Source organism: Hippoglossus stenolepis, chromosome 7 (genome assembly GCF_022539355.2).
Source record: "Hippoglossus stenolepis isolate QCI-W04-F060 chromosome 7, HSTE1.2, whole genome shotgun sequence".
Taxonomy (NCBI): domain Eukaryota; kingdom Metazoa; phylum Chordata; class Actinopteri; order Pleuronectiformes; family Pleuronectidae; genus Hippoglossus; species Hippoglossus stenolepis.
The window spans coordinates 12,223,222-12,235,693 of NC_061489.1; the positions used below are offsets into that span (position 1 = coordinate 12,223,222).

Consider the following 12,472-nt stretch of genomic DNA (forward strand, 5'->3'; position numbering starts at 1 on the left):
CTGACTTCTCTTGTACTTCAGCAAAAAAATAACAGTTTGTCCCTTTCTCTTGGAAAGTGCTTCATTCCACATGTTCTTCTCTTTTCTTAACATTATTCACCATGATGCTTGTGTGTTTCCTTCTCCCTGACTGTGACCTGACAGGCAAGTAGCTGGGAGCAATCATCCTGAAGGACACGTTAGACTGTTACCACCTCACTATACATGTCGCTCTATCCCTAACCTTTAGCCTCTTTGTATTCTGCTACAAACGTCTTGTCCTCGATTCACATTTTGTTCATCTTCATTCTCCTCTCTCTCTGGCTGTATATGTATGTGTGTGTACATGCATATGAATGTGTTTATTTTTGTGTATGCGGGTCTGCCTTCTTGCTGTTAAGCATATTTCAGAGGAGTTAAATCATATGTAGCCTGGATCATATTTGGAAGATCAGAGCATATATCGTTTTAATGGTTGATGCATGTTGATTCACCATATTGATATTAGAAAACAACATATATAGTCTTACTTTACTGGCATTTACATAGTTTTCTTTTAAATGGCATGCTCTATATGATAGCAATAACAATACAAATCTTTAATAAACTTTAGTCCCCAGCATCCAAAGATGCTGCATAACAAATAAATAAAATATACGATCAAACTTTGACTTTGTTTTTTCACCCTGTTCTCTGAAAGTTTTTGAAAACAAGATCCAGTTGGACAAACTCAAGCAGTGCCTGCAAAATGTTTTTCTTCATCTCATGAATTACAGTCTAATAAACAGACAGCTTCCTACTGTACCAGTGAGATCATTTAGAGACTAAATATAATAGCATTTTAATTACTGCTCTTCAGTTGGGAATACTGCTTATTACCCATGGTTGTTAGACAGAAATATTTAACAAGTTGTATCTTAAACCAGATTTCTAGATTTGTAAACCCCTGAGAAATATGATGACAGATTTGATGTATACACATACTCCAGAACATGTTTTAATTTAATTGTCAACGTTAACTATGTTTACACTGTCTTATAATGCCAACATGAAATGTAATGCCTGCTTTTAGGATCAGTAAAGATCAGTCCAGTCCAATCTCTAAATAAATCAGTGATTAATATTAGCTGTGATAATGTATTATAATAAATCATGTCAATCACCTTCCTTCAAAGTATGAAAACATTAGATATGAATAGTTTATGCCTCATCAGTTATCATAATAAATTACATCTGAAAGCTTCTTTGGAAGGTATTGTGTCACCACTTTTTTTTGGTAGTATTTCCTCTTTTTTGTCATTTTTGCCATATTGGACAGAGATAGTGAGGGATTGACAGGAAACGAGTAGGAGTACGTGTTTTTTAAACACTTTTCTTTGAAGTTTTTGTTGATTTCTCAGAGAATAATTTATGGATCTTGATCATCCATGAAATCAGACATGTTTGCTGATATTTATGAGATCTAGTGAATTTAAATGTGGTTTCATGAGGGGACTGTTTGGCCTTGGTGTAGATAGGTGCTCTACTGAGTGCCCTTCCAGTTTCGTCCTACAGTCTGGTATTGTTTATGAGGGTGCACATGTACTACTTCATAAAAGAATAACTCTAAAATCAGTACCTGCCACACGGAGCAGCCTGCAAACTTTGATGCGGACACCCTGTCTTACTGAATACTCTCTGGATACAGACACTGACTCTATGTGTTAGATGCTCCAGCACTTTGTTTTTGGACCCAATAAAACAAAAGGAAAATTAAAAAAATCAGAAGCAAAATGAGAGAAATTACATAAACACTTGAAGAGAGGGACTAATACCTTTCACTGACCTCCCCCAGTTGAGAGATATATTTCACTTGTTAAACTCCATCCCTTGGCAATCCATCACCACTGTTCCTTCAAGCCTTTTACGCGTATTTCTGTATCAATCTTTGTTTGAGTGGGAAACTTGGATGTCTAGATGAAACTCTCAGAATACATAATGGCTTCATTAGTGTTCCTTCGCTGTGATTAATTAGAGTGCTGTGTCACCCAGTGTGACAGAGCCACTCATTGCCAGACAGTGTTGTGACAGCAGACGAGTGCCGTGTTGATGAGACTGGGAATGATCACACACACTGATGTACACTGGTAAGACACACGAAAGCAGTGACTTCACACACATGCTGTCTTATCTAACCCTCGCTCTGAGATGAAAAAATAATTCCAGAACCTGCAAGTGACTGATTACAATTTCATAGTTTTGCCTGCGGTGATTTACAACAGAAATCTCTGCATCAGTATTTGCTACAGCTACGTATTTGTATCAACATGCTGACACAGGCTTAGCTGAGTTAGTGGCCTGTAGAAGCTGGCATCTGCAGACGAACAGGAGGAGAAAGACATCCAGAGCAGTGCCTCAGAGCAGTGTGGATTTTGTTAATGAAAACAGACGGAAAATATTTGCACTTTAAACAAGACTAAAATTAAAAGTCAACTTGGAAAACAATTGAATACAACATTTTAGTGAAAAGTATGACATACTTTTGATCCATTAACAAAAGCCTAACATTCATATGAAAGACCAAGAAAACAATCTTCATGCATTTACAGGATCAGACACTATCTCTCCTGATCAGTGAAATCAGGCCCCAAATAGAAGAAGATTCAGCTACTTGACTTATTGCACTGCCAGTAATAAAAAACACCTTGTAAAGTTGTGTGTCAGTGAGTAATTATATCTGACGTTAACTGTTCTTGGAAGAAACTGATTTATGGACTAGATTTATCCACTGAAAAACACACAAGAGGCGGCAACAAAACTATGAAAACATGCAGGCAGCATGGGGACAATTATAGGAATTAAAGCTAATGTAAATATGCTAATGTGGCCACTGTAATCCTGAGGGTTGTATTAGCATCACTGTCAGTTTGATGTCTTTAATGTGTCTATCAGTGGGTGTGTGTAAGTTCCAGGAGTCGATTTTATTTGTCCACTAAACAAACACAGTATTGATGTTGTCCAATGAAAGTGTCTCCTCTCACACTAAACCCAGACAATGAACACTTCAACACTTTTCAGTGAACAAGTGAGTGAATGCAGCTTCTGAATGGTTCACTACTCTGCAGTGAACAGCACAGGTAGCTGCAGTGACACCAGGTCAGCGGGAACAACTGCACTAGATGTTATTAGATACAGTGGTCCTGTTGGGAAATGCTGAGTGGGTTTTACATGAGGTGAGTCAGTCTGTACGACGATGGTGACACGTGTAACCTCAAAATCAAAACATAAACAATTTTAACCAAAATGACCCTGCTGATGAAACTGATTACACCTACACTAAAATGTTTTTCAATTTTTGCTGACTAAAAACCTAATACCTAAAATTGCATATTTTTTGCCAAAAATGTGAGACTGAAACTAAATCAAAACCAGCACCTGAAATTAACAGGCCAGAGATAAGAAAGCCACAGTGTTCGGTGGCAGCTGTGAGCTCACCAACAGAATCTACAAGGAGCAGGATATAAACTAGAATTACCGCCGCGGGATTGTCAACCAGTCGAGCTGCAAGAAATATGATCACAAGCTCCCCTTTTGTTCTTGAGTTATGGTGTTACTGTTGAATAATGGCTCAGAAAAGTGTTTTTGCAGAATCTGATTATGTCACAGTGAATTTGACCTTTGATTGTTTGGATCTAAAATGTCGTGACTTTCCTGTTTAATTCTATTACACATTTGTGTTAGATTTTCTCATACTTACAGTTTGAATTCTTTGGTTCACAGTGACCTTGACCTTTGGCCAACACAATCTAATAGGTTACATGTTGTATCCACTGTGTACAAGAAACTGAGGGAGGGAGAAGATACAGACAGAGGAGCTAAAGAAATGTATTTATATAGCACTTTTCTAGTCTTGATGACAACTCAAAGCGCTTTACAGTACAGTTTTCTCCATTCACCCAGTGCATCTATGTGCAGAGCCTTCTCTATAAGAAGGGTTAGATCTGTGGTTCAGTATCTTTCCTAAGGACACTTTGACATGCGGAATGGGGAGAACTGGGATCGAACCGCCGACTTTCTGGACAGCCCCTCTACTCCCTGAGCCACAGCCACCCTAAATGTCAAGATGCACAGAGAAAGACAGAGATGGAAGGAGGAGTCTACCAGAGGCTGAGGATCAGCATGCTGAACTGGTAAATGCTCCACACTTGGAAATGCAGGCTGGTCTCTGATGGGTTCGTCTGTCTGATGTCGACTCTGCCGACTTTGAACAGGGGTGTGTGGAGCCCGTGCACAGAGGAAATGCACTGAGGTCCCGCAGCAGAGCTCAGCTCGTCAGACGGGGTGGGGGGGATCTCCACAGTATAAAGTCAAGCGGCAGACTTTTACTCAGTCAATTTGATCAATACAGCCATTGAATCAGGTCAGCTCCCATATTGGAAACGTTGCAAAAGAGTAGAAGAGACCTTTTAACCGGAGGGAATTGCCATTTGAGGCTGAGACTTAGTGTTAAATGGCTTCACTGTATTGAAGTACATCCACCTTTGATGAAACCCTTTGGAAAAGATGTGATACAGCATCGGAGCATCGGAGGCTCTAAACTGCCTCTGGGTGGTTCGAGCAGTTCAATGTCTCTATGTCCTGCTGGTTAGCTCCTGTTAGTTTCTCATGCTGCTAAACCTCAGTGGTTAATCCCACATTTATCCTGGAATCAGCATCAGCCTATGAATTATTTGGGAAGAAATGAGACGCAGAAAGTGTAAGATTCCAATAAATTCCAGCTTAGCTCCATTAGCATATTATTAGGTGTCTTGCGAAGTGCTTCTGATGATGTAGTGGCAGCTTATCTGTACCTCAAGATTAATCACTGCCTAAACTGTCAGCCGGAGCTGTTCTTCTTCTCCACCAGTGTGCACTCAGACATCATTAAAGGCTGGGTAACAGATCACACAGGAATCTACCAAAGCATTATATGTATACCAAGCACATAGAGATGCAGGTTAGACACAAACTCCCTTTTCCTTTCCTGTGATAGCAATACCTTTCATATGCTTGAGTAGCTGTTTATGTCCCTCCTGGCAGATCAGTTTTTCCCCCTGCACCTTTCTTGTCTATCCCAGAGACACTAGGTCCTCTGTGGCCTTCTCCATGCAGAACAGTTTGCTCACATCTCTGAGGGGGTGAAGGTTGCTCGCTTGTCTCCTCAGTGGTTATGTTGAGATGTTCAGTAGTGACATTTTATATGTTCACTACAACAATATGCAGCTGTGAAGCAACAGTGGAAAACTGTTGGCATGTTTGCCTTTGCTTTAAATGAGACATTTTAGGCATGCTAGCATGAGGGTTGGTCAGTCCGTCCACCACTAAAATATGTCAATCAATGCTGCCCTCTTGTACCGATGAGTCTGCACGATAGCGTCGGGGGTCCCGTACACGCGGTCTACCAATCATGAATCAGTCTCAGCTGTCGATGATGATGTCATGATGTTTAACCATTTTTATAGCATCAAAAACTGAATTTACTTTAACTAAATTTTATTTGCTTGAAAAATGACCACGCAAACAAACGGCAGTGTGATAAGGACTATCTAAAATGACAGAAACCATTGTTGTGAAAAATGTGTCTAACTTCTACTTTGACTTTTTAGCTTGGTCCATGTCCCATCTACTGAGATGAAGGAGGTGGGAATTATGAGCTATATGGCAGCCAGCCACCAGGGGGCTCTATTTTTGGGGAGCTGTCATGTCTTCCATCCTGATTTACAGTCTATGGTTAGGACCGTCATTGTGAGCATGCTAATATTAGTGTTTAGCTCAAACTACTTCTGTGTGCAAGTAGGCTGTAACTACAGAGAGCTGCTAGCAACGCTGATGACGTATAGCCTGGTTATAAGTGCATCATAAAGGTTAGCTGCTTAGTTGAGCTCCACATGATGCACTGAGGAAGGTTTGAAACACCACAGTCTATGTGATGATAAAAAACGAACTCTGCAGCAGAGATAACATGACATTTTTGCTAATAAATTCAGCCATGTTGCAATGGGAATGCATATTTTCAGATTTTTCACATGTCCTGAGAGTAAGTTTTCTTAACATCTCCCAAAGATGGTGTTAATAACAGCCCAGCATGCTACACAACAAGCAGCTGAAGACACAGAGCTCAGTCCTCTGACATATTATTCTCTTGAAAAGCGGGGTGATAAAACATGTTGCAGTGATTCAGCACAGAGGAGAAGTGCAAGTGGCTACCTCTCAGACAAAAAGTGGGCTCATGAGTTTATTATTACCCAGAAACGCTTTTGGGGTAAACAACTTGGTTTTGATGTTGCGAACATTGTGTTTCATATGCTAATTAAGAAAATTGTTGAGATTTTTGTTTTTTTGTTACACTGTGTGTTAATAATACAATGAAGAATCAATGCTTTGTTTGTTTATCCTGAAATGTATAATCATATTTTATTCTAAAACAGAAGACAGGAATAATCACAATTGTATATTTATTGAACACAGTACTTTTCCACACAATTGCTTATGACTGCAGCAAATGTGATTACTGTACTGACTGCAGTCATTTACTCTGCAGCATTATTAAACTGCCTCACACACATCCTGTTATGGCATCTGCCACGGGCTGATTTACCTGCCTCTAATAGACAAGCCACCACTCCACACCAGCTCTCTGCTCTCTGCTCACTGGCATGGAATCAATGCAGAGTTGCAGATGTGAGCGAAAAGCTGCAGAGGACGCGCACACACAAGCCGCTGCTGCGTTTGTGATCGCGCTTTTACTGCGACATCATGACAACGGAGGCTTCCCACTGAAACCAAATTCATAACCTCTGACAGGATATAAGTCATGTTTCTCGGCGGTGAAGAAAAAGACACCGAGACTTAGAAGGTTAGAGCACCGGGAAAATTATGCACGGCTCATTTCAAATAGCTTATTAAAGCAAAATGATCAGTCAGCAAGAGAGAGGTTATGTAGAAAAATTTAACTCTGTAACGTTTGCCTATGGCTCACATTGCTAGAGGATTTAGCGTTTAATCCTTTTAAGATTAGTTTTAATGTGCTTTTGTGAGATCAAACTGAAAGGGAAAGCTTAAAACATATGATTCGTGTTCAGTGTAATCGTTAAGTTCAGCTTTGAACCAGGTTGAGCTTTTCTATTATGTAAACGCTCTCACGGTGTGATATTAATACAATGATCCTTGTACAGCTTTGGTTCATAAAAGACAGAGAGAAGATGGAAGTGTACTCACGATCTCTGAATGCTGACTGGGTGGCAGGAGGTTCTTTTTCTGAGCAGGGATCTCCCACTAACACCCGCTCGCACACACACTCAGGCGTCTGGTCGGTGGCGCGTGTACCTGTTGAGAGGCACAACGGAAAGTTAAAGCTTGTCACACTCGCTCCACTGACTCACTGATGCTCAGCCTCAGCGATGGTATGTCTCATGGCCATCTGTGACAGCACTAAGAAGCAGAAAATGAAGGGGAAGTCTGCTAATGACATCGGCCAGTCGTCGTACAGGGCGGCTGAAAGGTGTGATAAGTGGTTTGTGTTACGAGGGGGTGAGAACGACAGGTGCTTACTGCGCTCTGATTCTGTAGATTTGAAGTGGAACATGGAGATTGGCAGTTTAAAGACCCAGTGCGACAACAACAACTCAGAAATTCAATGTTTCCATCCATGTACTGCAGAGCTGAACATGGTTTTGATTTGTTGCTGTAATACAGCAGCACCCCAGAGGACTGCGGGCCTGGTAGAAGTAGAAATGTATCACAACAGCAAGATCACACATGACTCATCAGTTTTTTCTTAAATTCAAATTGTGCTGCTTATGTTCACATTGGCACCTTTGAATACCAACCAGTTTTGCACAATTTAAATTTGACCTAAACCAAAAGTAAATACTTGAAAAGCCATGTGTTGTAGTTTACAGATGATAAAACTAGAGTGTAAATGGTGTTTGAGTAAACATTAAATTTTCCGTTTTGCATAACAAACCAATCATATCTGTGCATGCGCAGCTGTCTAGTTGTTTCTGTGGTATATGCCTCTCTCTTCTCTGCCTCTGCCTTCATGTTGCTCTCATTACAGCTGAGATCACAGACACGCTGTCTAACAAGAGTGCTCACTTGGATGACACTCGCTTGCTGTGTTGCTCAGGCTGCGTGTAGACTTTCACGCTTTCAAAGTAATCTTTTTTTCAGACACTGCTCTACATTAATGCAGGACATGGAAAACCATCACCTGTGTGCTCGACCCTTTAAATGTTCACAAAGCTTTTCCACTCTCGCACTGATTGGTGTCAGGACATCTGTGTATAATGGACTTGTTTACCACTTGCTAATGCACCAATTACCTGTCTGCCTTAAGATTTTTTGTTTCCTCATATATATATATATATATATACCTTAGGTAATCAAGACACATTTATCCTGACTATTGCCCAGTTACAGCTTTGTACAGGTAAATCCACCTGGAGCCATCTTGCTTAGATGTCTGGGTAAGTGGTCGATCAGAAGCTAGAATTTCTTATGTCCATAATTCTGCCCTGATGGAAACTTGCCCACATCATTCAAATTCAGCATTTTGATAAAATACTAATCTCTTTAGGTTTACACAACCGTCACTTATTGGATAAACTCTGATATATATACTGTTAGTCTCAGCTGTCAACAGCATTTCACACATAATGATGATCCACCAGGAGCTAATGGGTTTATGACATGAGGTGTCCATGTGGTGCCAGTGAAATATTCTGTTTCCTGTGTTTCTTTAAATGTATTTCTGAGAAACAGAGCTGGTACCCGGAATACATTTTGTGGGAATGGAGAGGGAGAGTGGGGAAGACATGCAGCAAAGGAACACATCCTTCTAATTCATCATAAACAATCTGAAGGCTCCTCCTTGCAAGTTTAACAAGCATTTCAATATTATGTCCTTTATAACTATGCAAGCTATTACAGGAATATGAGATAAAACCTTAATTTAAGTTTATTAATTAAATTGATTCAGTAATCGTTTTAAATTAACTATAAACTCCTCAATTGGACCCAGCGGGGTGTGAGCTTGGATGAGTTTTAAACTGGCACAAAGGACATAAGAGCAGTATGAGCATGATAACAAGTCTCCTATTGCTCTCACTCCTTCCACATACCGGGGGAAGATTTTTAAATGTAACTAAAACTGTTTTCATCAACCTCATCTACTGTACCTAAACAAATCAAAGTTGCAACCAATTTTCATATTGATCCATGTGATTTTGACTCAGCTGTATACACCCAGTCAACTCATTTAACTACCTCAATCGCCATGAACTCAATTTCCTGAATCAGGTGTCGTACACATTTGTTTAACACTTGATTGCTAAATTGCCATTGTCCTCTGATGTACTCAAGGCTTTAGCACTAAAGAAACTTCATATGGTGCACAAGGCTGGGGAGAAAATCTTTGCCCTACAGTGACTTTGTCCATTAATAATGCCAAAATATAAAGGAATTCTGCGTAGTTTTTTCTCACCTATAATGTCATGATGAATAGATTTTTGCTTTGTCTCTTATCGAGTGTTTTACCATCAGAAGCATGTATATACAGTACATGTTCACTTCCATGTCCAGCGTGGCAGGTAACATATATCAACATCAACATTCTGGCCATGGAATACATGGGTTCTTTTTTCTGTTGTTGTCTTATGTCTGAAGTATAAGTCGCCCGGTTACTTCAGTTGTATTGGATTCGGCTGCAACACTGTTTGGCCCTGAAACTTCTAAAGTGTTTTATTGACTCAAACACTTCACCCACCCCTCCATCGGCATAAAGGTGAGCAGATAATGTGTGAATTTTCATTGTTCAGTGAACTATCCCTTTCATGCAGAAGGTGACACAGTGACTGACACTTTATGTTCCTGCCCTGGTTATAAATTCCTGAGAGCAATTATGAACACGATGAAGGGTGACTGACATCTTATACTGTGTCAAGGTCCATATACTTGAAGTGTTAGTATGTGTGTATACGTTTGGAATTAAACTGTCTTTGCTGTATGTTAATTGTTATTTACCTAGTCTCAGCACACATTACCTGCTTGAGGAATCTCTCTCTACGATATCTTCATCGTTATATCTTGTTTTGGTCAACAAGCGCACTCATACTGATTTAAAGTACAGGTCTCATGCTACTGAAGTAACTAATGACCTTCCAACCACTGAAACGTGATGCAATTTAATAGTTCATCACACTTTTCTAAAGACAGACAGTGTGAAATACCCTGAGCACAGTGTTCCTTCATTAATGGGCTCAATTACAGCCACATTAATTTGCTATCTGTACAGATGATATGTTTCAAAGAGAGGCTGCCTGCAGCTTTGATTCGCAGGAGGCACAAAGAGTGTCACTGGAACCTGGAGAACTCATACATAACGCTCCCCCACTGCTTCTTACAACTGACCCAGGAGGATTTTTTTAAACGACAGATATAGACTCCAAGACAAGAATCTGATGTGACATTAAAAGTGGGAAGAAATTAATTAGCACCAACGAGGCCCAGTGGTGGTTTCTGTTATAGTATTAAGGGTAAATGTTTCATAACCCTGCACATATCAGAACCTGGCTGCTGGTGCCCTAGCAACATTTAAGTCTCTCGAACCACTGCAGATCTGTTTGTCCTCAGACAAGCTTTGGCTTTTTTTTTTTTTGCTGTAGGAGTCAAAAGAGCACTCACACAACACAGAGCTGGAAAAAAGGGTGGAAAGATGGAGTCCGAGGGCGGGTAACAATTCTCACATCCACCTCTGTGGGCATTTCAATACATTGCGCCATTCACGCCTTTAATCTCATTCATCCAGAGTTCTGACACGAGCAGAGAAATGTAGATAGAGTGAGGTGGAGAAAAAAGATCAATAGTTAAAATTGCATTTAAAGAGACAAGAGAGTGATGTGGCTGAAAACTGTGCTACACGATCAGTGAGAGTGAACGGAAACAGTAGTGAACAGAGCCTTGAAACTCAAAGCTGTAGAACTCTGTAATGCTAAAGGGAAGCTACAGATTCAGGTGATCATCTTTTGTAGGCTCATCTCTACAAGTGACCCCTTTTACATTCTCCTTTGATACATCGTATTAAAAGTATTGACTGCTAAATCTAACCGGCTTTAAAGTATGGAAAAAGTAAGAAAGGTTGAATTTTCATGAATTTTTTTGTGTGTGGCATCATATACCAAGTCATTAAATCCAGACTGCGTGAAGTGAAAGTCAGAATCTTTGACACGTATAACACTTCGGGAAATAAGGATCTCCGTGTACACTTGTCAGTTCTTTATTTCTGATAGGTTGACGTGGGTGAAGCATCATTGCATCACACAGAAAATGTGACATATTTTATGTTTCTCTGCCACTGGCATGCACATTTATATTTATTTTCTTTTCCTCATCATTATGACTTCTCCGTTGTGAGACAGACAGTCATTCCAGTTGCATCATGGTTATCACTGGTGTCATCTCGAGTCGCGGAAAATAGGTTTAAGTTTAGGGTTAAGTTTAAATTTGTATTTTCTGGAGGTGATAGTCATACATATGTTCAGTATCAAATAACAATTGTATCCATATAATTTCCCTCATAAACAAGGAATCAGTCACCATTGTCCGTTGCATTTTCATAGATGTGGACACTTTAACTCTCAAGCACACAGACCTACAGATTATTGATGGATTATAATTGTTTAATTAATTAATTACATTTTTTGTTGGGTTGTGGCATCTATGAAACATGTAAACAAGATGAACCAGTGGTTTGGGTTATTTTTAAATATTCATATTCAGGGTTAAGATCTGGGATGGATTTTTATCTTCATTAGTCTCATACAATGTGAAGACACTGTTTACCTACTGGGTCTCAGTGAGAATTAAGATTAGGAAGTTGATGTCCTCCAAGGCTTTTTTGGAAGAAACCTGATGATTATATAGTAGCCATTTCAGTGTGAAGTTTGCATGTGCTATCCGTGTCTGTGTTGGTTTTTATCCGGGCACTCTGGCTTCCTCTCACAGTCCAATGACATGCAGATTAGGTTAATTGGAGACTCTAAATTGACAGTAGGTGTGAATGTGAGAGTGAATGGTTGAATGGTCTCTGTATTTTTGGTCCCATACGATACTGGCTACTGGCCCAGGGTATGCCCCACCTCTCGTCCAATGTCAGCTGGGGTTTGCTCCAGCCCCACCGCGACCCTCAAAGGAAAAGCTGTATAGATGATGGATGGATGGATGATTGTGTAGTAATGACGATATTTCCCCTTTATTGTTTGGTCCTATTCTTCAATAGGGCCGGCATATCTTTGTATGATGTTTTTGTCTCTTGAGAAGACATTTGTCTGATTCAAGTGAACGGTCTTGCCAGGTCAGATCGTCAGGTCCTTTCACTACTTTGTGCCACAAATTAATCTAAATCATAATGTTTAAAGGCCTCTTTCCCTTTCAGTCCCCGCATCTTTTTTTCTCTTTACTCCCATATTCTTCAACT

General features: G+C 40.0%; 1 protein-coding gene across 3 annotated transcripts in view; it reads right to left on the minus strand.

Annotated features, from left to right (window-relative positions):
- Positions 1-12,472, minus strand: part of frmpd3 (FERM and PDZ domain containing 3) — an 82,279-nt gene that overhangs the window by 38,305 nt on the left and 31,502 nt on the right. For all 3 annotated transcript variants that reach the window (XM_035161444.2, XM_035161447.2, XM_035161443.2), the window contains exon 2: positions 7,216-7,323. The gene's annotated coding sequence lies outside the window, so the exon portion shown is untranslated. The remainder of the gene's footprint in view (positions 1-7,215; positions 7,324-12,472) is intronic.